The sequence below is a fragment of the Mobula birostris genome, chromosome 6 (genome assembly GCF_030028105.1).
Source record: "Mobula birostris isolate sMobBir1 chromosome 6, sMobBir1.hap1, whole genome shotgun sequence".
NCBI lineage: Eukaryota > Metazoa > Chordata > Chondrichthyes > Myliobatiformes > Myliobatidae > Mobula > Mobula birostris.
The window spans coordinates 158,869,908-158,896,526 of record NC_092375.1 but is presented as its reverse complement, the minus strand read 5'-3'; the positions used below and the strand labels follow the sequence as shown (position 1 = coordinate 158,896,526).

Here is a 26,619-nt window from a genome sequence, read left to right as displayed (position 1 = left end):
ACGTTCAGCACAGCATTGTGGGTCAAAGCGTCTGTATTGTGCTGTAGGTTTTCCATGTTTCTATATGTACTTCTAAGGAACCATCTGTCAGACACAAAATTTTGAACAAAACCATGTCATTGTAACTTTTGAAATTGTATTGAATCACCTCCTGTTACAATTGTCCTCAAGAATATAAGATCTTGATGTACTTTGTGTTTGGGAAGAGTCTCCAAGAGAATGTCTGCTCATTGTGATGAATAAAAACTTTTTTATCAAGGGTTCAAAGGTTCAAAAGTACAATTTAATGTCAGAGAAATGTATACAATATACATCCTGAAATGCTTTTGCTTTGCAACCATCCATAAAAACAGAGGAGTGCCCCAAAGAATGAACAACAGTTAAATGTTAGAACCTCAAAGTCCTCCCTCCAGCTCGCCCCTCCTGCGCGTAAGCAGCAGTGAGCAATAATCCCCCCTCCATCTACCGGCAAAAAAAGCAAGCATCGGCCCCACCACCAAGCACTCAAGCGTGAGCAAAGCAAAGGCAAAGAGTCAGACTTGCAGTTACCCCAAAGACTTCGTGTTTCACCCGGTATTCAACATACCGTAGGTTCCCTCTCTTTCCCTAATAAGAGAGAAAAAGGTGTCTCCATTTTCCCAGCGAGTGGGGAGACATAACAAACAACTCACTGGTTTACAATGTTAAAAATCCGTTGCGTCGCTTTTGTCGAGCTCTGTGCTTGAAGATCGCAAAGATCACGGGTCTCCAGGCACACAGCAGATTTCCTGACTTCCCTGACAACACACGGGCATCCAGTCATGACGCCAACACTCGATCCGCCCACCTCCAGAGCCCTGAGACCCTAGGCTTCCGAATTCGAGCTGGACTCTTGGGCCAAGCTTTTGGCATGCCGAACGATGGTCGGTTATGGAACCCCGAGATCGAGTCCCATTCCCGCAAAGAACCGTGGTCAGCGTGTAACTCCGGGTCAAGGTCTTCAAAAGAACTCTGAAAGGGAAAAACAGAGATATTAAAGATGGAAATAGAGCAGTTTCCGAAGATGCAAGCAAACGAGTCGCCTTTATGTGCCATTAATCCTCCTAAGATGCATCAGCTTCTCCAGATTCTCCAGTGACTTAGTCACAGTCACGACAGCTGGCATAGTAAGAACAATTGCTTCATCCCTCCGGAGATCCGAGTCACTCCTGACCTCTGGTAATGTCGAGGAGAAATTTGTATTCCTTCTTATGACTGTGCATTTCTCTCCAGGCACACTAGCTTCTTCCTCCATCCCGAAGGTACGTCGGTAGGCAGATTAATTGCTCATTCTAAATTGTGTGAGCGAGCAGCAATGAGAGGGACTGACATTGGATTACAGTCTGTTACAAACACCGAGCTGACTTATGGACACCTGTACATATAGGCTGAGCTCCCATATTATTAATAAATTCAAAAGTTCAATGCACATACATATGTTTGTTGCTACAAATGGCACAACTAGTTCCCTCCCTCTTTCTCCACTTTTAATAATTATGCCTGGGCGAGAAGATTTGAAGATCCGGCAGTTGCCCATGCAGTGGGTTCCCCCTCTCCACGTCACTGATGTAGTCCAAGGGAAGGGCAAGCGCCAATACAGCTTGGTACCAGTGTCGTTGCAGAGGTTGCCAGAGTGAAGTTGTAAACAACATCAAACTGCCTTACGGACCCCATCTCTGGATTTCTTCCTTGGGGTTTACTCTCGAAGCCTTTCCCGTGGGTAGGTATCGTCGCAAGGCAGCAGGGGTTTAAATCAGAGTTTTCCTTCTCCTAGGTAGGCTGCCGTCCAAGGGTGCTGAGCCCCACCTGCCATGATCTGGGGTGATAAGAGAGCTTAAGGTTAAGGAATCCTTAGGGAACAGTGATCACAATATTATCGAGTTCACTTTGAAATTTGAGAAGGAGAAACTAAATTCCAATGTGTTGGTATTTCAGTGGAATAAAGGAAATTACAATGGCATGAGAGGGAACTGGCCAAAGTTGACTGAAAAAGGACACTAGCAGAAAGGACAGCTGAGCAGTAATGGCTGGAGTTTCTGCAAAAAATGAGGGAAATGTGAGAGATATATTCCAAATAAGAAGAAATTTTTGAATGAAAGAAGGACACTACCATGGCTGACGAGTGAAGTCAGAGCCAAAGTAAAAACAAAAGAGAAGGCATACAAGGAAGCCAAAGAGAGTGGGAAGATAGAGGATTGGGAAGCTTTTAAAAACTTGCAGAAGGAAACTAAGAAGGTCATTAGGAAGGAAAAGATGAATTATGAAAGGAAGCTGGCAACTAATATCAAAAAAAATACTAAAAGCTTTTTTTAAGTATATAAAAAGAAGAGAGTGCAAGGTAGATATAGGAACAATAGAAAATGACGGTGGAGATATTGTAATGAGAGACATAGAGATGGCAGAGAAACTGAATATGTATTTTGCATCAGTCTTCATGGTGGAAGGCATCTGCAGTATACTGGACATTCAGGAGAGTCAGGGAAGTGAAGTATGTGCAGTGAATGTTACGACTGAGAAGGTGCTCAGGAAGCTTAATGGTCTGAGAGTAGATAAATCTCCTGGACCAGATGGAATACACCCTTTGGTTCTGAAGGAAGTAGCTGTGGAGGCATCAACAATGATCCTTCAAGAATTGATAGATTCTGCCATTGTACCAGATGATTGGAAAATTGCAAATGTTACTCTGCTATTTAAGAAGGGTGAGAGGCAGCAGAAAGGAAACTATAGACTTGTTAGCCTGACATCAGTGGTTGGGAAGTTGTTGGAATCGATTGTTAGGGATAAGATTACGGAGTACCTGGAAGGATATGACAAGACAGGCCAAAGCCAGCATGGTTTCCTGAAAGGAAAATCCTGCCTGACTAACCTACTGCAATTGTTTGAGGAAATTACAAGCAGGGTAGACAAAGGAGATGTTGTAGATGTGGTATACCTGCATGCTCAGGAGGCCTTTGACAAGGTGCCACACATGAGGCTGCTTAACAAGATAAGAGCCTATGGAATTACAGGGAAGTTACTTGCATGGGTGGAGCATTGGCTGATTGGCAGAAAAACAGAGAGTGGGAATAAAGGGATCCTATTCTGGCTGGCTGCCGGTTACCAGTGGAGTTCCACAGTGGTCAGTGTTGGGACCGCTGCTTTTTACGATGTATGTCAATGATTTGGACTGCAGTATTAATGGATTTGTGGCTAAATTTGCTGATGGTACAAAGATAAGTGTAGAGTGGGTAGTGTTGAGGAAACAGAGAGCCTGCAGAGAGACTCAGATAGTTTAGGGGGATGGACAAATGAAATACAATGTTGGGAAGTGTATGGCCATGCACTTTGGTGGAAGAAGTAAATGGGCAGACAATTATTTAGATGAGGAGAGAATTCAAAATGCAGACAGACAAAGGGACTTAGGAGTCCTAATGCAGGATACCCTAAAGATTAACCTCCAGGCTGAGTCGGTGGTGAAGAAGGCGATTGCATGTTGACATTTATTACTGGAGGTATAGAATATAAGAGCAGGGATGTAATGTTGAGGCTCTATAAGGCAATCATGAGTCCACACTTGGAGGATTGTGTGCAATTTTGGGCTCCTTATTTTAGAAAGGATATACTGTCATTGGAAACAGTTCAGAGAAGATTCACGAGAATGATTCCAGGAATGAAAGGGTTACTGTATGAGGAACATCTGGCAGCTCTTGGGGTGTATTCCCTGGAGTTCAGGAGAATGAGGGGGGCCTCATAGAAACATTCTGAATGTTAAAAGGCCTGAACAGATTATATATGGCAAAGTTATTTCCCATGGTAGGGGAGTCTAGAATAAGAGGGCACGACTTCAGGATTGAAGGATGTCCATTTAGAACAGAGATGTGGAGAAATGACTTTAGTCAGAGTGTGGTAAATCTGTGGAATTTATTGCCATGAGTGGCTGTGGAGGCCGAGTAATTGGGCGTATTTAAGGCAAAATTAGATAGGTTCTTGATTAGCCAGAGCATCAAAGGGTATGGGGGGAATCCAGGGGAGTGGGGATGACTGGAAGAAGTGGATCAGCCCATGATTGAATGGTGGAGCAGACTTGATGGGCTGAATGGTCTACTTCTGCTCCTATATCTTATGGTCTTATGGTTAACCATTTACTACCACTCTTCGGCTTCTCCCACAAGGCCAAAGTCTAATCCAATTTACTACCTCATCTTCAACGTCAAGAGACTGAACCTTCTTGACCAACCTCCCATGCAGGGCCTTGTCAAATGCCTTTTTGAAATCCAAGTAGGCAACATCACTGCTTTGTCTTAACCAACTTCATCAAAAAACTCTATAAAATTGGTTAGACATGCCCTACCATACACAAAGCCATGCTAACTATCCCTAATCAGTCCCTGTCTATCCAAATGCTCATATGCCTGGTCTCTTATAATAGCTGCCCACTACTGATATCAGGCTCACTAGTTTATTCCTGGTTTATTCTTAGAGCCTTTCTTAAACAGCAGACCAACATTAGCTATCCTCCAATCCTCCAGAACCTTACCTGTCTCTAAGCATGATTTAAATATCTCTGATAGGGCCTCTGCAACTTCTGCACTTGCATCCCACAGGGTCCGAAGACACACCTTATCAGGCTCTGGGGATTTATCCACCCTAATTTGCCTCAAAACAGTAAACACCCCTTCTCTGTAATCTGTATAGGGTCCATGACATTGCTGCTGCTTTGCCTCACTTCTATAGACTCTGTCCGTCTCCCCAATAAACACAGATTCAAAAAATACATTTACGACCTCTATCTCTATCTCTTTTGGTTCTACACATAGATTACCATTCAGATCTTCCGGAGGACCAATTATATCCCTTGCAATCTTTTTGCTCTTAATGTACCTGTAGAAACCCTTAGGCTTCTCCTTCACCTTGTCTGCTAGAATAAACTCATTCCTTTTTTTTCTTTCTTAAGTGTTCTCGTGCATTCCTCAAGTACCTCATTACCTGTCTATACCAGCTATGTACTTCCATTTTTTTCCTTAACTAGGGCCTCAATATCTTTTGAAAACTAAGCTTCTCTAAACCTTTTAACCTTGTCTTTTATTCTGACAAGCTTTATACTCTCAAAATTTCAGTTCTGAAGGCCTCTCTCTTATCAAGTACACCTTTGGCAGAAAACAGCCTTTCCGAATTCACACATGCCAGATCCTTTCTGATAGCATCAAAGTTGGCCTTTCTCCAACTTAGAATCTCAACCCATGTACCAGATCTTTCCTTTTCCATAATTATCATGAAATTAAAAGCAATATTATCACAAGATGTAACGTGTTTCCAACAGAAACTTCTGCCACCTGCCCTGTCTCATTCCATAATAAGAGATCAAGTATTGCACACTTTCTTGTTGGGATTTTTATGTACTGATTAAGGAAACTTTCCTAAGCACATTTGACAAACTCTATTCCATCAAGTCCTTTCACAGTATGGGATTCCCAGTAAATATGTAGAAAAATAAATTCACCTACCATAACAACCTTATGTTTCTTGCAACAATCTACGATAATTCTACAAATCTTTTCCTATAAATCCTGTGGACTGTTGGGTGATCTATAAAATAGCGCCATTAATGTGGTCATACCTTTCTTGTTCCTCAGGTCCATCTATAAAGCTTCACTAGATGTTCTCTCCAGCCTGTCTGACCGAGCACTGCCATGACATTTTCCCTGACTAGTAATGCCGCCCCTCACCCTTTAATCCCTCCCACTCTATCATGTCTAAAACAGCGGAACTTCCTGCCCCTCCTGCAACAAAGTCTCACTGATAGGTACAATATCATAATTTCATGTGTTGATCCATGCCCAGAGCTCATCTACCTTTCCTACAGTACTTTTAGCATTGAAATATGTGCAGCCCACCATTCTTCCTGTGACTGTACGGGTTTCCTTCAGGTGCTCATTTTACCTCCCACAGTTGAAGGATGTACCAGCTGGTAGTTTAGTTGGTCATTGAAATTGTCCCGTCATTAGGCTGATTAAATTGAGGGATTGATGGGCGACATGACTCCATGAGCCGGTGGGCCCTATTCTGTGCTGTATCTCAATAAATAAAAATACATTAATTAACTTAGTATGATAGTCACGACATGCTCAACCTTCTGATTCCTGACTTTTTCGCAGGTCTTAACAACATCTGTCTCCCCACAACCACTTCACTATCTGTTCTGGCACTCTGATTCCCATTCCCATGCATCTCTAGGTTAAACCACCCCCTCCCCCACCCTTGCAGTACTATTAATCCTTCCCGCTAGGATATTCATCCCCCTCTAGTTTAGGTGCAAGCTGTCTCTTCTCTACAGGTCCAACCTTTGCTGGAATAGAGTCCAATCATCCAAAATCTTATGCCTTCTTTCCTATACCTAATCTATGTGCTAAACTGTATGATCTTCCTACTTCTGGCTCCACTAGCACGTGGCATGGTTAGTAATCCTGACTGAGATCACAACCTAGAGGTTCTGTCCTTTAACTTAGGACCTGGATCTCTAAACTCATTTAGCAGAACCTTATCATTCTTCCTACCTTTGTCTTTGGACCACAACCTCTGGCTGCTCAGCCTCCCACTTAAAAATGCTGAGGACTCCCTGGCACCAGGGAGGCAACATACTATTCGGGAATCTCGTTGTCATCCACAGAAAATCTTTTCTGTTCCCCTATCACCATAGCTCACCTCTTCTTCCACACACCCCATAACAGTATCCAAAGTGGTATACCTGTTGTTGAGGGGGTGGCCGCAGAGGTACTCTGTATTGGCTGCTAAACCTCTTTTACCCTCCTGACACTCAGTTTCTTGTGTCCTGTACCTTGGGTGTAAGTGCCTGTCTATATGTTTTATCTATTGCCTCCTCACCCTCCCGAATGATCCATAGTTCTTCCAGTTCTAGCTCCAACTCCTTAAGGCAGAATGTTGGAAGCTACAGCTGGATGCTCTTCTTGCTGATGAAGTCATCGAGGGTACTGGACGTCTCCCTGCTTCACCACATCCCACAAGAGGAGCATTCAACTATCCTGCCTGGCATTCTTACTGCTCTAACTGTGCAATTATAAAGAAGAAAACAATCAATAAACTGGGGCAGGGGGAAGTCTACCTCCAGCTTCTCACCTTCTCTCACTTAAACCTCTCCTCATTGAAGCTTCGAAGATCTAAGGCCCCTAATTCCCACTCAAACACTGTCCGCTCCAACAAAGTCCATTCCACTGCCTCATGCCTTATTTTTATTTGCCCTTATTTGCCAATCTCTGATCGGTCACTGTTCAAATGCTGGAACTCCTATCAAGTGCTGCTTGTTAATGTACACTTGCTGACCTGTGTGAGTCACCTCTCCTGTCACTCCCAATCTCTGAATGGACGCTATTCAAATTTGCTAATGGCAGCTTTACATTTAGTGTAATGCTTTACAGCTGTAAAGGAGTCTGTGATGAGTTTTACATTCTCCCCATGACTGCGTGTGGGTTTCCTACAGGAGCTCATATTCAAAAGTTGTACGGGTTGTGGGCGTTTTATGCTGGTGCTGGAAGCAATAGACAACACTGCCAGCTGCCCCATCACATCCTTGGTCTGTGTTGGTTGTTGATGCAAGAGACACATTTCACTGTGTTTCAATGTTTCGATGTACATATGACAAATAAAGCTAATCTTCTTTAATCCCCTTCTTCTAACCATCAGATTTGACCGAATTACAAATTTGTTGTATTTATTCAAGTCTTGCATTTGTCAGCGTCATTTGTTATGAAACCAAGTTTCATTCACCAGAATATTTTAAACTTTACCAGGTAAATAAAGTGATCTGAGAATAAAATTGGTTCCTGATAAATGAGGTCTAGAGGTAGAATGAAAAGTTATGTATGTGAGAAATGTGAAACCTGCCTCAGTATTGCCCTAGGATGTAAAAAAAATGCTACTTTATATATGCAGGAGTCCATTATTAAATAAAAGGGAATGCACAGTATAGCATTAGGGCAACATTTTTTATTCTGCTTTTCTTCTGTTGTACACAAGACAGCGCTGTAACATGGAGAGCATTTAGACATGCTTGGCAGCACAGTAGCTTAGTGGTTAGCACAAGGCTTTATAACACAAGTGACTCAGGTTCAATTCCTGACACTGCCTGCAAGGAGTTTGTACGTTCTTCCCGTGACTGCGTGGGCTTCCTCCAGGTGCTCCGGTTTCTTCCCAGAGTCCAAAGACATACCGGTTGGCAGGTTAATTGTTCATTGTAAATATCCTATGATTAGGCTTGGATTAAATTCAGTGATTGATGGGTGGAGTGGCTCGAAGGCCTGAAAGGGCCTATTCCATACTGCAGCTCAATAAACAAATTTAAAAAACATGTAGTATCAAATGCTACTACAGGGGTGATTGATAAGTTTGTGGCCTAAGGTAGAGAGTCAATTTTAGAAAACCTAGCACATTTATTTTTCAACATAGTCCCCTCCTATATTTACACATGAGTTATTAACTTTCTGCACAATCACTCAAAGAGTTGAACTGCATGTGCATGTAACGAGAGCTGTATAACTCATCTCCTACGAACTTACCAATCACCCCTCATACATGTGCTGCATTATTATATGCTACCCTAAATAATGAAGAACAGAATGAAAAAAAATCCAAATTATCTCTTTGGTATCCTTGTACTTTGATTTGGCACAGAGTCTTGTAGGTAGCTGTGTGGTTGGATACTTCACGACAGTCCGAACCTAACAGGTTGCAGTTATCCAATTGCCTGATTCCAACATTAGTGAATTCTCCAGCTGTCTATTTTTTAGCTTCACTCAAGCAAGCCTCTTTGATGAGCTTCCTACAATGGCATCTTTTTCTTGGTTATGTGCCTTTGGCCCATTAATTTCATGCCAGTCATCCACCACCCATTTACATTGAATAGAATTGAATGCCTTTTTATTCTCCCCCCACCCCCCCACTCAGTGTCATTTAACCTTCCCACCCACACATTGTTTGAATGCGAAAGAAAACTGAAGCATCTGGAGAAAATTCATTTGTTCACAAGGAGAATGTACAGACTCCACACAGTCAACACCAGAAATCAGTACTGAACTGTGAGACATAGAAACTAGCTATTTTTCTATGCCATCCTGTTTTTCAATATTTTCATTTGCCTCCCTGAAAGTTATTGGAACACACCACAGCTTCTTGTCTCACCTAGGACTAAATGGTACTGGTTTTCTAGTAATCTTTAGTGGTACATTCATCTTCTCACTGCTGCCATCAAGAAAAAGGTGCAAGAGCCTTAGAGCTCACACCACCTGGTTCAGGAACAGTTAATACCCTTTGACCAGGCTCTTGAGCCAAAGGGGATAACTTCACTCAACTTCACTTGCCCCATCAATAAAATGTTCCCATAACCAATGTGCTCACTTTCAAGGACTCTTCATCTCATGGTCTTGATATTTATTGCTTATTTATTTATTATTATTATTATTATGTCTTCTTTTTGTATTTGCGCAGTTTGTTGCCTATTGCACACTGGTGCAACACTCTGGTTAGGCGGTCTTTCATTGATTTTGTTATAGTTATTATTCTATAGATTTATTGAGTATGCCCACATGAAAATGAATCTCAAGGTTGTATATGGTGACATGTATCTACTTAGATAATAAAATTTACTTTGAACTTTGAGTTTCATGGCTGAAACGATTGGTCTCATTGAGTTGCAGAGCTCCCTATTTCCTATTGCAAAGCAAGGATTTGTCAAAATTTCGGGTTGGAACTCTGCATCCTTGGAAAGAGTGTTTGGTGATCAGAAGTAGTGGTTGAGAAGGGAGATATTGGAGTAATAAAACGTGTCATTGGGACCTCATTATTGGAAGGTGGAGTTTGGGTTACTGTGGGCATGAGAGGTGACGTCCAGTGATAAAGATAATCTGTTTACCTGCAAGTATTTTTGTCCGGAGATGAGACTGTTATCTAAGAAGTGCTCAGAGGAGGATGAATATGGTTCAAGCTTCCATACAATCATCCAAGATAATTAGAACATGAGGACTGGTGTCACCAATATGATGTTAAAATTGCCTCAGAGCTATAGGGGTGCCCAGTGCCTGTAAGTGACTGATCCAGTTTCCAGAGAGATGTAATACCATCTGGAAATGAATACAGGGTATTACTATTCATTCAAATAAGTGTTTCATTTACATAAAGCTGCCAAACAATGTTAGGCAATTGAATTTCCAGGTACCTTTGAAGAATGAAAAATACAACAGGGGAACAATTTATATTTATTAAGTATTCAGCCTTGCATTCATAGTTAATGTGACCACAAAGAAATCTTTCTCTTTAATTGCAAAGGTCATTGATTTTTATTTTGTCTTTAGAGAGTCACTGTTACTCTTAGAAAACTGCTTCTCAAAAGAAAACAGCAGCCGATTTCAAGGAGCATTAAAGGGAGATCTTAATGTTGAGCAATAAAATGGAAGAAGTCGACAGCTCTAATTCTTTGTCCTCTCAGTTTATAATTTGAAATCAAAAATACTTTCAATAATTTCTAATAAGCGCTATTTGGTTCAATTGGTTCAATTGCATGTCTCTAACCTTCTTCAGATGGCAGTTATAAATCCAGTTCCAACATCCGAGGCTTAACCAAGTGTATTGGTAAAGGTACATAAATTTGGGTTAACAAAACATCGAGATGTAATGGATGGTGAAAACTAATTAATTACATTGAATTAGGAGTTTATTATGAAGAGCCCCATGTTTTCAATTTGAATATGATCCTGCTTTATTTTGTACTTTCATTATTCACTAACTTCTGACTATTTGATTAGTCATGATATATTACATTTTCAATTTACTGATGTTGCGTAAAAACACCACATCCACTACTCCAAAGCTACAACAGTGAAAATGGGAAAACTTGTCACAAATAATTTCAGATTAGCAAATAAGAGTCACACTACTTCTGTTAAGAGCAGCGCTCCCTGAGGTTTCTGTTCCTTATCTCCAATCAATACAGGTAGATTTGCAACTACAAGTGAAAGCATAGTTTGACCCTAAGACATTAAGAGGGTGACTTGACACATAGAAATTCAGTCAGCGTCAAGATTTTACTGTTATGCCACTTCAAGAAAGGACTTCAGTACAAGTAAATATAATTGGTTAGATTTTGACTGTGCAATAAGATAAAATGGTTGACATTGAATTGGCAGGCTGGCTTATAATTTGTCCTAGTACATATTGTGGTGGCTCGCCCACGCAGCAAGCGAACCGGCTCCAGCAGTTGCAGGCGAGTCCGCAGCCAACGGCAACTGAGGGGGCTCTGAGCGCGGGGCAGACCTCGGCCTGACAGCCAACCTCACTTCCGCCCCACAAAGAGCAGGGGATGCTGGGAGCAGGCACTTAAGCGCGCACGGATTGAAACAGTAAACAGTTCAACCAGACCCTGCTCGACTCAGTGTGTTGCTTTCACTCGTCGCGTATCAGCGTGAACACATTGGTGACCCTAACGGTCCAACAGCATTTGGACCCAGCATGAACAACTCAGCTCTGCAGAATGCAGTTTCCCTTAAACTGCCAACCTTCTGTACCACTCAACCCCTGGTCTGGTTCGAGCAAGCAGAGGCCCAGTTCCAGGTCAGGCAAATTGTCTCAGCGCCACCAGGTATTACTACGTGATGGGCACCCTCGACCAGGAGACAGCGGGCTGCGTTATTGATTTTCTGCATCAGCCCCCAGCAACAGACAGGTACGAGACACTCAAGGCCCTGTTAATCCGCACATTTGACCTCTCCTGCCGTGAACGGGCTGCGCGGTTACTGCATACGGACAGCCTGGGCGACCGCACGCCATCAGCCCTGATGAGCGACGTGCTAGCACTGGCAGACGGCCATAAGCCTTGCCTGCTTTTTGAACAGATCTTCTTGGAGCAAATGCCAGAAGACATCCGCCTCCTGCTAGCAGGTGAAGACTTCAGAGACCCGTGCAGAGTGGTTGCCTGCACGGATGTGCTTTGGCACGCTAAACAAAATGGCGGAACCACTATCGAAATTAGTGCTGCGGCACGGCCGAAAGTCAAGCCCTCCCACACCCCAGCAGCGGAGCACGTAACACCCACACCAGGGGACGGCACCACTTCTGAGTCTTGGTGTTTTTACCATCAAAGTTGGGGTTCCGGGGCCCGCCACTGCCGACCGCCATGCTTGTTCCAGGGAAACGCCAGGACCAGCCGTCGCTGATGGCTATGGCGGCTGGTCACCATGATAGCTTCCTCTACGTTTGGGACAAGCACTCCGGGCATAGATTCCTGGTGGACACAGGGGCGGAAATCTGTGTCCTACCCCCCTCGAGCCACGATACCCAAACTAGAAGAACAGGACTGAAACTTACGGCAGCCAACAGCAGCACCATCCGCACCTACGGCACAATAACTATCCCCTTGCAGTTCAGTTCCAGCCGCTTTACATGGACATTTACGCTGGCCGCAGTATCACAGCCATTGCTGGGTGTGGACTTCCTCCGCGCGCACAGCCTGCTCGTGGATTTGAATGGACGACAATTGGTCGATACGAAGACATTCCAGACTTTCTCCCTTGCTGAGGCCAGGTTACCGGCCCCGCAGCTGGACTCCGTCACTTATTCCGACAACAAGTTTGCCTGAGTGTTTGCATCTATCATCACGCTGCAATTTTCCTCAACAGACCCCAAGCACGGCGTGATGCACCACATCCCCATACAGGGACCTCCCCTTCACGCCCGGGCCCACAGGCTACCGCCCGAGAAGCTCCGCCTCGCGAAGGAGGAATTCAAGAAGATGGAGGAGGTGGGGATTGTGCAGCGTTCCGACAGTCCGTGGGCCTCCCCACTCCATATGGTGCCCAAGTCCGCGGAGGGTGGAGACCGTGCGGCGACTATAGGAGGCTGAACGATGCCACCACATCCTATCGCTATCCGGTACCACACATCCAGGACTTTACGGCCAACCTGTATGGGGCGCATCTTTTTGGAAATTGACCTGGTCCGAGGGTATCATCAGATCCTAGTCCACCCAGATGATGTACCCAGGACGGCCCTCATTACCCCCTTTGGCCTCTTCGAGTTCCTCAGGATGCCGTTCGGGCTCAAAAACGCAGTGCGGACGTTCCAGTGCCTGATAGATGCAGTAGGGCAAGATCTGGACTTTCTGTTCATCTACATGGATGACATATTTATCGCCAGCCACTCCCGCCAGGAACATCTGGCGCATTTAGAATCAAAACAACTTTTAATTGCAGAATGCTTTAGGTTTCATAAGCAGAATGAAAAGGAAGAGGAGTTGATTTCAGCTTATGTAGCTGAATTGAAGAAATTGTCCAAGGATTGTCAGTTCAGTTTTGGGCTTAATGATGCACTGAAAGATCACATAGTTTGTAGAATCTTACAAAAAAGCACAACTCACATTTCAATCAGCAGATGAAATTGGTGTATCTATGGAAACAGCAGCTGGAGATACAATTGAGTTACAGTCAGGAATGAAAGTGATCATGAACAAGGTTACAAAGTCTAAACAGAAAACTGCTTGGCCAAACAAGGTGTGTTACCATTATAGCAGGGGCTCACATACAACAGACCAATGCAGGTGAAACTCGCAAAAAATACAACGAAGTAGAACACACACAAAGAGCATATTGTGAAGACAAAAATAAATTAATGGCACAGGGAAGAGAAAAAGATAAAAAATCAAGTTGCAGTTTCAAAAAGAACACTAGTCTGTATGTTGTTGATGAAAAATCTGATAATGATGAGAGTGACAGGGTGGCCATGATATTTACAATATGAAAACTAATGAGGCAAGCAATGTGGCTTACATCAGAAGTGAATGGCAAATAGATAAATTAAAATAGAATTGGACGCTGGCTCAGCTGTTAGAGCCATCCCACAATATGTTTGAATGACATTTCAAAGATACTAAACTGAAGCCTGCAAATATCCAGCTAAGATCTTATACTGAAAGAAAGGGAACACCTGTGGGAATGACATTCATAACAGTAAAATGCAACAAACAAGCCACACAGACTTGTACAGGGCAAAAACAGGAGGACCAGCATTGTGGGGCCGTTATTAGTGGAGACAACTACAACTTGATTCATCCATCCACTATATGCACGCCACATCCCCTGTAATAGAGACAACCGAAAACAAAATTAAAACGGTTCACAGCAGCGTTCAAGGGTGGTATTGGAAAACTCAAATATACCAAGGGTAAAATAGTGTTAAATAAAAAGTCCACATCCAAGTTTTACAAAGCCTGCCCAGTTCCTTATATCACCTGTGATAAAGTAGCCAGTGAGCTAGATCGTATGGAAGCTGAAGGAATTCTTTCCATGGTGAGTAGTGCCCATCTCAGGAGCCAAGAAGAACCTGTGAGGATTTGTGGTGATTTTAAGGTCACCATTAAACCAGCGCAGAAAGTAGATCAATACTCTCTGCCAAGAATAGGTGATATCTTTGTAAACCTTTCTGGAGGAAATTGCTTCAGCAAGGTGGATTTAGCTGAGGCCTACCTACAGTTGGAGATGGAAGAAGAGTCCACAATATTTCTCATCATAAACGCTCACAAAGGATTTTACTGCTATATTTACCTTATATTTGGAGTAGTATCTGACAGAAAACTTTGGACAGGTGCTGTAATGCTGTCCCAGGTACTCAGTGTTACTTGGATGATATCATTGTTACTGGTGAGGATCACAGGGAACATCTCCTAAATCTGAAGACAGTGTTAGAAAGATTGGAAAATACTGGGCTCAGAACACAACAGGACAAGTGTGAATTCTTCAAACCAGGCATCACTTACAGTGGTCACATCATTGGCACACAAGGATTACATAAGTGGTGGAATCCCAAAGGTTGAAGGATGTGTCACAGTTGCAGTGCTTTTTAGGATTTGTCAATTACTATAACAGGTTCCTGCCAAATGTGGTGCACCCCTTGAACTCATTACTACAGCTTGGGAGGAAATGGCAATGGACAAAGCAGTTTTAGGTGGGTTTCTAAAAGGTAAAGAAAGTGGTGACACCAGACGCAATAGCTACACATTACTAACCACATTGTCCAATGCAGCTTGCCTGTGATGCCTCGCCTTATGGTATAGGTGCAGTCATGTCACATGTTATGAGTGATGGAGCAAATGCCCCATAGTCTTTGCATCACATTCCATTACTGCTGCAGAGGAAATATTATGTACAGATTGACAGAAGGACCTTGAATCTGGTTTAGGGTATGTAACTCTCTCACTGGGCTCATAACAAACTCGGCTCGTTAGCTAACTCTGGCTAACAGCATCACATGGGTACTGGTGAGAAGGCCACCCTTGATAAGCATTACACTTCTAATATCGGTATGGTTTGGGTTCAAGCAAACAGGAAAGTTGGGATGTTCCAACTAGGGAATATTAATTGGGGTGAGTGCTGTGTAAGTATTGTCCCATGCACGGTTATCGTTCTCCAGGACATGACAGATCGTATACTGACATAAAATTACAATGGAAGTGTATTTATCAATATTTCAACTTTAACAACCAGTTAACAGAAAAAGAAAAGGAAATTTAAAGGGCCCAATACAGTTAAACTGGTCTAAATGTGCACATAAACGTTGGATCTCATTTCTGTAGTAGTGGGGTGTATTGATTTGCTCATGGTGCTGAATTCCCATTACTGACCATAGGTCGATCATCCATCGAAGAATGTCATGAACAAATGTGCTAACTCAGAAGTATTGGCACTTCCTCCTTGAAGCAACTTGTCTCTACAAAGCACTCCTTGCAATCGGGTCTCCCTTTGGGTGGGATCCTCCAGGTATCTTCCCTTGTGCTCTTCTCTCTGCACCTCCTCACCACAAGACCTCAAACCTGCAAAAATCTAATCCCGCTCAGCGCTCTTGAATCTTCTATAGCACCCCACTGGGCAAAATGTCTCAACACGTTAAAAAAAAACAAAAACTAAGTCGACACTTTTCCCAGCTCCCGTGTTTTTCATTCAGTTACTGTAGTTTCTGGAGTTACAAAACATGACAAGTTTTTTTGCCCATCCAAAGGGTCTCGGCCCGAAGCGTCGACTGTTTGCTTTTCCATAGATGCTGCCTGGCCTGCTGAGTTCCTCCAGCATTTTGTGTGTGTTGCTTGGATTTCCAGCTTCTGCAGATTTTCTCGTTTGTGTTTGTCTGCCCTGTGCTGCGTGCATTCTTTCATTGCTTCCACGTAGAGTATAGAATATAGAAGAGTACAACACAGGAACAGGCTATTCAGTCCCAAATGTACCAAACCAGCTAAAAAGCAAATCAAAAACACTGAAATACTAATTCCTCCTACCTACGCCATGTCCATATTCCATATTCTATTGTGTTTCTTGGCTTTACTGTGTATGCCCACTCGAAAATGAATTTCATGCTTGTATATCGTAACATTTGTTTTTGCTTGTTACATACACCTGTTAGGGTGCATTCTCCACTTACCTTATAAGGTAACCATAGCCTTCAGCCAGGAGCAGATGTCATCAGGTGGTTCCCAACCTTCACAGAGTGTTTCGACCCTTAACCATGACATTCGCCAGTTGGTGGGCCGGCAGTGGTGGCCAAATCACTGCCCATCTGCTCCTGGCTTCCAGCTTCCCTCCTCTCGCCTGCTCCAAATCCAACAAGAGGCTCGTTCTGCCTCTTCCCCCATCCTACCAGCTGCTTGTTTTTTGCTCCTTTCGTCCAGGCCCAGATCTGACAACAACTGCCATGCTGATTTGGCTGGGAAACCTCTGCAGCCGATCTCCACAGGGAACAACCATGCCTGCCATCCCCTGTCTTTACACGCCTGCACTAAGGGCTGGTACTTCAAGTCCTTTCTTTCATGGGCCTCTTCCCATCCCTCCTCCCACGGCACAGTCAGCTCAACCAGAATTATTTTCTTGTCTTCAGTTGACCACAGTACAATGTCCGGGCATAGAGTTGTGTGCACCACATCCGGGAACTGCAACCTCCTTCCCACATTGAACCTCATCTCCCAGGACCTGGCCGTTAGCAGCAGATTGGGCTTTGGTTGTTTGGTTACAAAAGGCCGGGCTCCCTCTTTGATGAAGGTGAAGACCTTCTTCAAATCTGTGCCAGCCGTCCTCTTCTTGCATCCCTCCCACTCTAGTCTGTCAGCAAGAGCCAGAAGCACCATATTATGGCGCCACCTATACCATCCTTGAGTTAGAGCTGTTTTACACACACACAGTATATGAGCCAGTGCCCCCTTTTGACCACAGAGCTTACAGTTCGGGTCCTCTCTCATCCCCCATGAGTACAGATGTAATGGTGAAGAAAGGGTGTCATACACAGATCGCAAGAGGAAGGAAATATGGAAGGGCTCCAGTCTTTATAGCTCTGCCCATTAGATCTTGCACTTAGGCAGATCCCATTTTTTCCAGGCACTCTGGGACCCTTGTTATACTGCCTTTGTCATCCGCTTCTCTTCTTCACGGATCCGTACTTCTGCCTGTACCATGTCTCTCCTGTTCCTTATGCTTGCGTTTCCCTACTGCTGGAAGTGAACTGAGCTGAGGCCTTGCAGCCCGACGCAGGGGTTGCCAATGATATATCGCAGCTTCAGAGAACACACTGCCTGCTCCACAGCTGTGCTGGCTGCCCACTTGCGCCCAGATCTGGTTGTAATGCCTGCTTGCTTTACCAAGACATCATTGGAATCTCTCAAGCTTAATAAGGCTTTGCATTTTGCCACCTTAAATACCTCTATAACAGAGGACAGGGGAAACTACAGTTGCCCGCTGAAGAGAAGCTTGGGGGAACTCCCAACTATCTCCGCAGGTGCTTGCTGGTTTTCCTCTCGATGGCCTCTAAGGCAGTTATGGGGAACTCATAAAGCGTGAAGAGCCGGAGAAGCCTGGGCAGAATGCCGTATTGGTACAGCCAGGCCTTGAATTTACCGGGAAGTCCGGATTTGTCGATCTTTTTCAGCTATTCGTCTGTCTGCTTCACAGCATTGGTGACATCGGCCCCATCTGTCAGGGACACATTAAACCACTTCCCCAAGTATCTTATCGGGTTATCTTCGATGGAAGGGATGACCTCACCCTGAACTTGGAGGCTAAACTTGCTAGTAAATTTGCCCTTTCTGATCACCATGCACCTGGACTTCTTGGCCTTGAAGGACATCCTTGCCCAAGTGGCTACATTACCCAGGGTTTCCAATACCCATCTTGCTTGGACATGTGATACAGTTGTTATAGTGATGTCGTCCATGAACCCTCGTAGAGCCGGCTGAACAATGCCTGACTCCAGCGTCGGGTCGCGGGTTACACCTTCTGCTGCTGATAATAGGAAGTTCATTCCCGTAATAAATAGGGTGGGGGAGATGGTGCACCCTGTTGGAATCCCCTTCTGGAGGTCCTGCCAACCAGTTGTGAAATGGGCTGATGTAAATCTGAGTTTGAATCCTCCGAGGTAGCTGGTGATCATGTCTCAAATAGCCACTGGGATGTAGTAGTGGTTGAGTCCTTCTAGGATGAGGTCATGTGGAATAGACTCGTAGGCGTTCGCGAGGTCTAACCAGACAACTGTTAGGTTGCCTTTTTTCTGCTTGGCCTCACGGATGAAATGGTTAACCATTGAGGTGTGTTCCAGACGCCCCGAAAAGTCTGGAATACCGCCTTTCTGGATGGATGTGTTGATACAGCAGCTCTGCGTCATGTAAGAAGTCAGACTACTCTGCCTACTTTGATAAAAGATTTACTTTCAACTTTGAACCTTGGAAAACAATACTGTGCACAGTATTCCCGGTGTGGCTCTACCAATGCCTTATTTAATGGGAACATACATTTCTTACTTTTGTATTTAGTTTCCTGAGCATTAAGTGATAACATTCTGGAAGCTTTCCTGAATATTTGTTTGGCTCATATACCTCAGATCGCTCAACACCATACCATCTTGTTTTTATGCTTTTTAAAAAATAATCCCATCAAAATGGACAATTTCCCATTTTTCCACATTATACTACATCTACATATTCTTTGCAATCTCACTTAATGTATAGACACGGCTTGGTAATGTGAACAGAAAATGCTCTACAGGTCAGGCATCATCCATACAGACTGAAACAGAGTCAATGTTTCTGACACTTTGCAGAAATGGAAAGGAGTGAAAACAAATTAGTTTTAAAATTCTGCTAGTATTGGCAAGCAATGGTTAGGGGAAAGGGAATATCTTTCATAAGATTAATTCATGGCTGCAATAGTGATAAACTTGATTAAGCTATCTGTTTGCTAGTTTAGAGAGGGCAGTTAGAATGCCAAAGACTACAGAAAGAAAGGTCAGAGTTGGAGTGGAAAATTAAAGCCACAGGCAACTGAGAATCCAGGTTGATCCTAATGATTTATGCTCAGATGCTCCATAAATGAGCTACTTACTCTGCATTTGGTTTCTCCATTTAGAAGAGGCCACATTATGAGCACTGATTACAGAACTGTGGAGTGGAAGAAGTACAAGTGATTGCTGTTTCCTCTGCAAGGATTCCTCAGGTACCTGGGTGACGGAAAGGAAAAAGATGAATGGACGTGTTTTGTATCTCCTGTGCTTGTGAGGTAAAAGGCTGGGAGAATGTGAATGGTTGCTGGAGATAGAAGAGTGAATCGGGTGTTGCACAGAGAACTGTTGCTACTGAATGCTGAAATGAGGAGGCAGATGGAGGAAGAGTGCACTATACTATTATAATCAACCAGACACTTGTTATGCAGCCAATGTACAGTCACATGTGTGACTTTGGCATGTCTGCTTCTTTTCCTGTCTAGACTAATATTTGCATGTTCTATTAGAGTAAACAAAATATCTTGTACCCAAGTGGAAATGGGCCATATGCCCAAATTGCAGGATCATTTGATTTACTGCGTCACTGGAGATGCAATATTCATGCTTGATGAAAATAAATTGAGATTATAATTGGGAAACTTTAGACTTGGTGCATGTTCCACAAGCCCATTCATTGTAGGGTTGTTATGAAGGAAAGGAAAAAATGACTGAGTTTTTTTTTCACTGTGTGTTTTTGTGTTTAGTTGATATTTAGTTTACATTTTTAAATTATTCATTTCTTATTTAATATTCAGATAATTGAAAAACCGTGATAGCTTTGTTAGATGGAAAAACAAACAGAGGGTTGAGAGCTGACAAAGGCTTTCTGTGGAGTTTCATTGGCAGGGATTGTTTTGGCCCACCCATTATTATTAAGATGCTTCTTGGCTCTGTGACAGTTCCGTGTACAAGAGAACAGCCTGCAGATGTGTTAAAGTTAAATGAATCAGAATAGGCATTGCCCGCAGCTGAGAATGGATCGTAGGCCCAACTCAGAGACTCTGGCCCAATGAGGTTACTTCGAATTTATTAGACTTCACAAGTCACCTCAGTTCTGCTAAGCACCTGAGGCATCTGACACAGAATGAATGTTTCGCTTTGCCATCCAGCCATCAGCTGCAAATAAATTTTTACATCAAATGAACATATTTTTAATTAATTAATTTTACATTAAGTATTACCTCAAAGCAATTGTCAGTCCTTTCTTTGCATGTGATTTACCACCAGATCTTGGATGGGCCATTGTTAAAATGATAGGTGTCACACCTCTGATATAGAATGAATATATATACACAAAACTGCCAATTTAGTCTCTTAGATGCACATAGACTGAAGGTAAAAAGGAATCCATAAGGCCATGACATAGGATTTGAATTAGGACATTTGGCCCATCAAGTCTGCTCCACCATTCAATCATAGCGTATCCTTTGTTTTTCCCTCCTCAGCCCCACTCCCCGGCCTTCTCCCCGTAACCTCTGATGCCGTATCCAATCAAGAACCTATCAATCTCTGCCTTAAATACACCCAACAACCTGACCTTCACAATTGCCCGTGGTAACATATTCCACAAATTCAGCACCCTCAGGCTGAAGAAATTCTCTGCATCTCAATTTAAAATGATCACCCCTCTATCCTGAGGCTGTGCCCTCTTGTCCTAGACTCCCCTAATATGGGGAACATCCTTTCCGTACCTACACAAAAGATTTCATTGAGATCCCCCTCATCCTTCTAAATTCCAGCGAGTACAGACCCAGAGCCATCAAACATTCCTTGTATGATAACCCTTTCATTCCTGGCATCATCCTTGTGAACCTCCTCTGAGTCTACTCCAAGGCATGCACAGCTTTTCTTAGAAGAGGAGCCCAAAACTGTTCACTGTACTCAAGGTGAGGCCTCACTAGTGCCTTATAAAGCCCCAGCATCACATCCCTGCTCTTGTATTTTAAACCTCTTGAAATGAATGCGAACATTGCATTTGTCTTCCTCACCACTGACGCAACCTGCAAGTTGAATTGAATGAATTGAATTTATTTAAATCTTAAATCCATCCCCTAATATGAGGGAGTAAAAATCTTTGCATTATGACTCCACCTCAATGTACAGACATGTGAATTTATAAGCCTAATGGCTTGTAGAAAGAAGCTGTCCCGTAGCCTATTGTTCCTGGCTTTAATGCTGTGTTGCCGTTTGCCAGACGGAAGCAGCTGAAACAGTTTATGGTTGGGATGACTGGTGTCCACAATGATCTTCCAGGTCTTCTTTACACATCTTTAGGGTGTTCTGCACAAGGACTACCAAGTCCATTTGCATCTTAGATTTTCGGATTCTTGTATTTTCTCCCTGTTTAGAACCTACTCTGCATATTTATTTCCACTACAAAAGTGCATGACCATACATTTTCCAACCTTGTACTTCATAGAAAACATAGAAAACCTACAGCACAATACAGGCCCTTCGGCCTACAAAGTTGTGCCGAACATGTCCCTACCTTAGAAATTACTAGTGTTACCCATAACCCTCTATTTTTCAAAGCTCCATATACTTATCCAAAAGTCTCTTAAAAGACCCTATCGTATCTGCCTCCACCACCGTTGCCGGCAGCCCATTCCACACACTCACCACTCTCTGCCTAAAAAACTTACCCCTAACATCTCCTCTGTACCTGATCCCAAGCAGCTTAAACCTATGTCCTCTTATGGCAACCATTTCAGCCCTGGGAAAAGCCTCTGACTATCCACATGATCAACGCCTCTCATCATCTTATACACCTCTATCAGGTCACCTCTCATCCTCTGTCACTCCAAGGAGAAAAGGCTGAGTTTACTCAACCTGTTTTCATAAGGCATGTTCCCCGATCCAGGCAACATCCTTGTAAATCTCCTCTGCACCCTTTCTATGGTTTCCACATCCTTCCTGTAGTGAGGCGACCAGAACTGAGCACAATACTTCAAGTGGGGTCTGACCAGGGTCCTATATAGCTGCCTTCTTAACCACAGAGTCAACCTGCGCAGCTGCTTTGAACATCCTATGGACTCAGACACCAAGATCCCTCTGATCCTCCACACTGCCAAGAGTCTTACCATTAATGCTATATTCTGCCATCATATTTGACCTACCAAAATGAACCACCTCACAGTTATCTGGGTTGAACTCCATCTGCCACTTTTCAGCCCAATTTTTCATCCTATCAATGTCCCGCTGTAACCTCTGACAGCCCTCTGTACTATCCACAACACCTCCAACCTTTGTGTCATCAGCAAACTTACTAACCCATTCCTCCACTTCCTCATCCAAGTCATTTATAAAAATCATAAAGAGTAAGGGTCCCAGAACAGATCCCTGAGGCACACCACTGGTCACCGGCCTCCATGCAGAATATGACCCGTCTATAACTATTCTTTGCCTTCTGTGGGCAAGCCAGTTCTGGATCCACAAAGCAATGTCCCCTTGGATCCCATGCCTCTTTACTTTCTCAATAAGCCTTGCATGGGGTACCTTATCAGTGCCTTGCTGAAATCCATATACACTACATCTACTACTCTTCCTTCATCAATGTGTTTAGTCACATCCTCAAAAAATTCAATCAGGCTCGTAAGGCATGACCTGCCCTTGACAAAGCCATGCTGACTATTCCTAATCATATTATAACTCTCCAAATGTTCATAAATCCTGCCTCTCAGGATCTTCTCCAACAACTTACCAACCATTGAAGTAAGACTCACTGGTCTATAATTTCCTGGGCTATCTCTACTCCCTGTGTTGAATAAGGGAACAATATCTGCAAACCTCATATCCTCCAGAACTAATTCCATCCCCATTGATGATGCAAAGATCATCGCCAGAGGCTCAACAATCTCCTCCCTCGCCTCCCACAGTAGCCTGGGGTACATCTCATCCGGTCCTGGCGACTTATCCAATTTGATGCTTTCCAAAAGCTCCAGTTCATCCTCTTTCTTAATATCTACATGTTCAAGCTTTTCAGTCCACTGCAAGTGATCACTACAATCACCAAGAACCTTTTCCATAGTGAATACTGAAGTATGTGAAGAGCAAGAGGATAAGACATGAAAGAATAGGACCTATCAAGTGTGACAGTGGGAAAGTGTGTATGGAACCGGAGGAAATAGCAGAGGTACTTAATGTAAAGTATTCATTAAGTACCTCTGCTATTTCCTCCGGTTCCATACACACTGGTGTAGGGGGCAGGGCTTCAGATTCTTGGATAATTGGGATCTCTTCTGGGGGAAGTATGACCTGTTCAAAAAGGACAGGTTACACCAGAACCTGAAGGGGACCAATATCCTGGCGGGAAAGTTTAATAGAGCTGTTAGGGAGGGTTTAAACTAATTTGGCAGGGGGATGGGAACTGGAATGATAGAGCGGAGGAAGGGGAAAACAGAAATAAATCTAAGATAGTGAGCAGTAAAGATGTCAGGAAAGACAGGCAGGTGATGGGGCAAACGTGTAGCCATTGGGATGAGTTGCAGTGCAATTGAGTTGCAGTGCAATAAAGTTGCAGTGAAATCAAAGCAAAAAGTATCAAATACTGGTCTTAAGGTGTTGTACTTAAATGCACGCAGCATAAGGAATAAGGTGGATGATCTTGTCGTACAGCTACAGGTTGGCAGGTATGATATTGTGGCCATCACTGAGACCTGGCTAAAGGATGCATGTCTCTGGGAGCTGAACGTCCATGGATACACGGTGTATCGGAAGGATAGGAATGTAGGCAGAGGGGGAGGCGTGGCTTTATTGGTAAGAAATAATATTAAATCATTAGAAAGAGGTGATATAGGATCGGAAGGTGCAGAATCTTTATGGGTTGAGCTAAGGAATAGCAGGGGTAAAAGGACCCTGATGGCAGTTATTTATAGGCCTCCAAACAGCTGCAGGGATGTGGACTACAAATTACAACTGGAAATAGAAAAGGCTTGTCAGAAGGGCAGTGTTATGATAATTGTGGGGATTTTAACATGCGAGTAGATTGGAAAAATTAGGTTGGCACTGAATCTCAAGAGAGGGAATTTGTAGAATGTCTGCGAGATGGCTTTTTAGAACAGCTTGTTGTTGAGCCCACTAGGGGATCGGCTGTACTGGATTGGGTATTGTGTAATGAACCGGAGGTGATTGGAGAGATTGAGGTGAAGGAACCCTTAGGAGACAGTGATCATAACATGATTGAGTTCACTGTGAAATTAGAAAAAGAGAAGCCAAAATCTGATGTGTCGGTGTTTTAGTGGAGTAAAGGAAATTACAGTGGCATGAGAGAGGAACTGGCCAAAGTTGACTGGAAAGAGACACTGGCGGGAAAGACAGCAGAGCAGCAGTGGCTGGAGTTTATGTGAGAAATGAGGAATGTGCAAGACAGGTATATTCCAAAAAAGAAGAAATTTTCGAGTGGAAAAAGGATGCAACCGTGGTTGACAAGAGAAGTCAAAGCCAAAGTTAAAGCAAAAGAGAGGGCATACAAGGAAGCAAAAATTAGTGGGAAGACAGAGGATTGGGAAGTTTTTAAAACCTTACAAAAGGAAACCAAGAAGGTCATTAAGAGAGAAAAGATTAACTATGAAAGGAAACTAGCAAATAATATCAAAGAGGATACTAAAAGCTTTTTCAAGTATATAAAGAGTAAAAGACAGGTGAGAGTAGATATAGGACCGATAGAAAATGATACTGGAGAAATTGTAATGGGAGATGAGGAGATGGCAGAGGAACTGAATAAGTATTTTGCATCAGTCTTCACTGAGGAAGACATCAGCAGTATACCGGATACTCAAGGGTGGTAGGGCAGGGAAGTGTGCGCAGTCACAATTACGACAGAGAAAGTACTCAGGAAGCTGAGTAGTCTAAAGGTAGATAAATCACCCGGCCCAGATGGAATGCACCCTAGTGTTCTGAAGGAAGTAGCTGTGGAGATTGCGGAGGCATTAGCGATGATCTTTCAAAAGTCGATAGATTCTGGCATGGTTCCGGAAGACTGGAAGATTGCAAATGTCACTCCGCTATTTAAGAAGGGGGCAAGGAAGCAAAAAGGAAATTATAGACCTGTTAGCTTGACGTCGGTGGTTGGGAAGTTGTTGGAGTCGATTGTCAAGGATGAGGTTACAGATACCTGGAGGCATATGACAAGATAGGCAGAACTCAGCATGGATTCCTTAATGGAAAATCCTGCCTGACAAACCTATTACAATTTTTTGAGGAAATTACCAGTAGGCTAGACAAGGGAGATGCAGTGGATGTTGTATATTTGGATTTTCAGAAGGCCTTTGACAAGGTGCTACACATGAGGCTACTTAACAAGATAACAGCCCATGGAATTACAGGAAAGTTACATACGTGGATAGAGCGTTGGCTGATTGGCAGAGAACAGAGAGTGGGAATAAAGGGATCCTATTCTGGTTGGCTGCCGGTTACCAGTGGTTTTCCACAGGGATCAGTGTTGGGGCCGCTTCTTTTTTTCATTGTACATCAACGATTTGGATTATGGAATAGATGGCTTTGTGGCTAAGTTTGCTGACGATACGAAGGTAGGTGGAGGGGCCGGTAGTGCTGAGGAAATGGAGAGTCTGCAGAGAGACTTGGATAGATTGGAAGAATGGGCAGAGAAGTGGCAAATGAAGTACAATGTTGGAAAGTGTATGGTTATGCACTTTGCCAGAAAAAATAACCGGGCAGACTATTATTTAAATGAGGAAAGAATTCAAAGTTCTGAGATGCAACGGGACTTACGAGTCCTCGTACAGGATTCCCTTAAAGTTAATCTCCAGGTTGAGTCAGTAGTGAAGAAGGCGAATGCAATGTTGGCATTCATTTCTAGAGGGATAGAGTATAGGAGCAGGGATGTGATGTTGAGTCTCTATAAGGCGCTGGTGAGACCTCACTTGGAGTACTGTGGGCAGTTTTGGTCTCCTTATTTAAGAAAGGATGTGCTGACGTTGGAGAGGGTACAGAGAAGATTCACTAGAATGATTCCGGGAATGAGAGGGTTAACATATGAGGAACGTTTGTCCGCTCTTGGACTGTATTCCTTGGAGTTTAGAAGAATGAGGGGAGACCTCATAGAAACATTTCGAATGTTAAAAGGCATGGACAGAGTGGATGTGGCAAAGTTGTTTTCCATGATGGGGGAGTTTAGTACGAGAGGGCATGACTTCAGGATTGAAGGGTGCCCTTTCAGAACAGAAATGCGAAGAAATTTTTTTAGTCAGAGGGTGGTGAATCTATGGAATTTGTTGCCACGGGCAGCAGTGGAGGCCAAGTCATTGGGTGTATTTA

General features: G+C 43.5%; 1 long non-coding RNA gene across 1 annotated transcript in view; it reads right to left on the bottom strand.

The window, feature by feature from the left end:
- Nucleotides 1-277: 277 nt before the first annotated feature.
- Nucleotides 278-26,619, bottom strand: part of LOC140198624 (uncharacterized) — a 72,982-nt gene continuing 46,640 nt past the window's right edge. Inside the window, exon 3 of the long non-coding RNA XR_011886225.1 lies at nucleotides 278-990. This is a non-coding gene — a long non-coding RNA (uncharacterized lncRNA). The remainder of the gene's footprint in view (nucleotides 991-26,619) is intronic.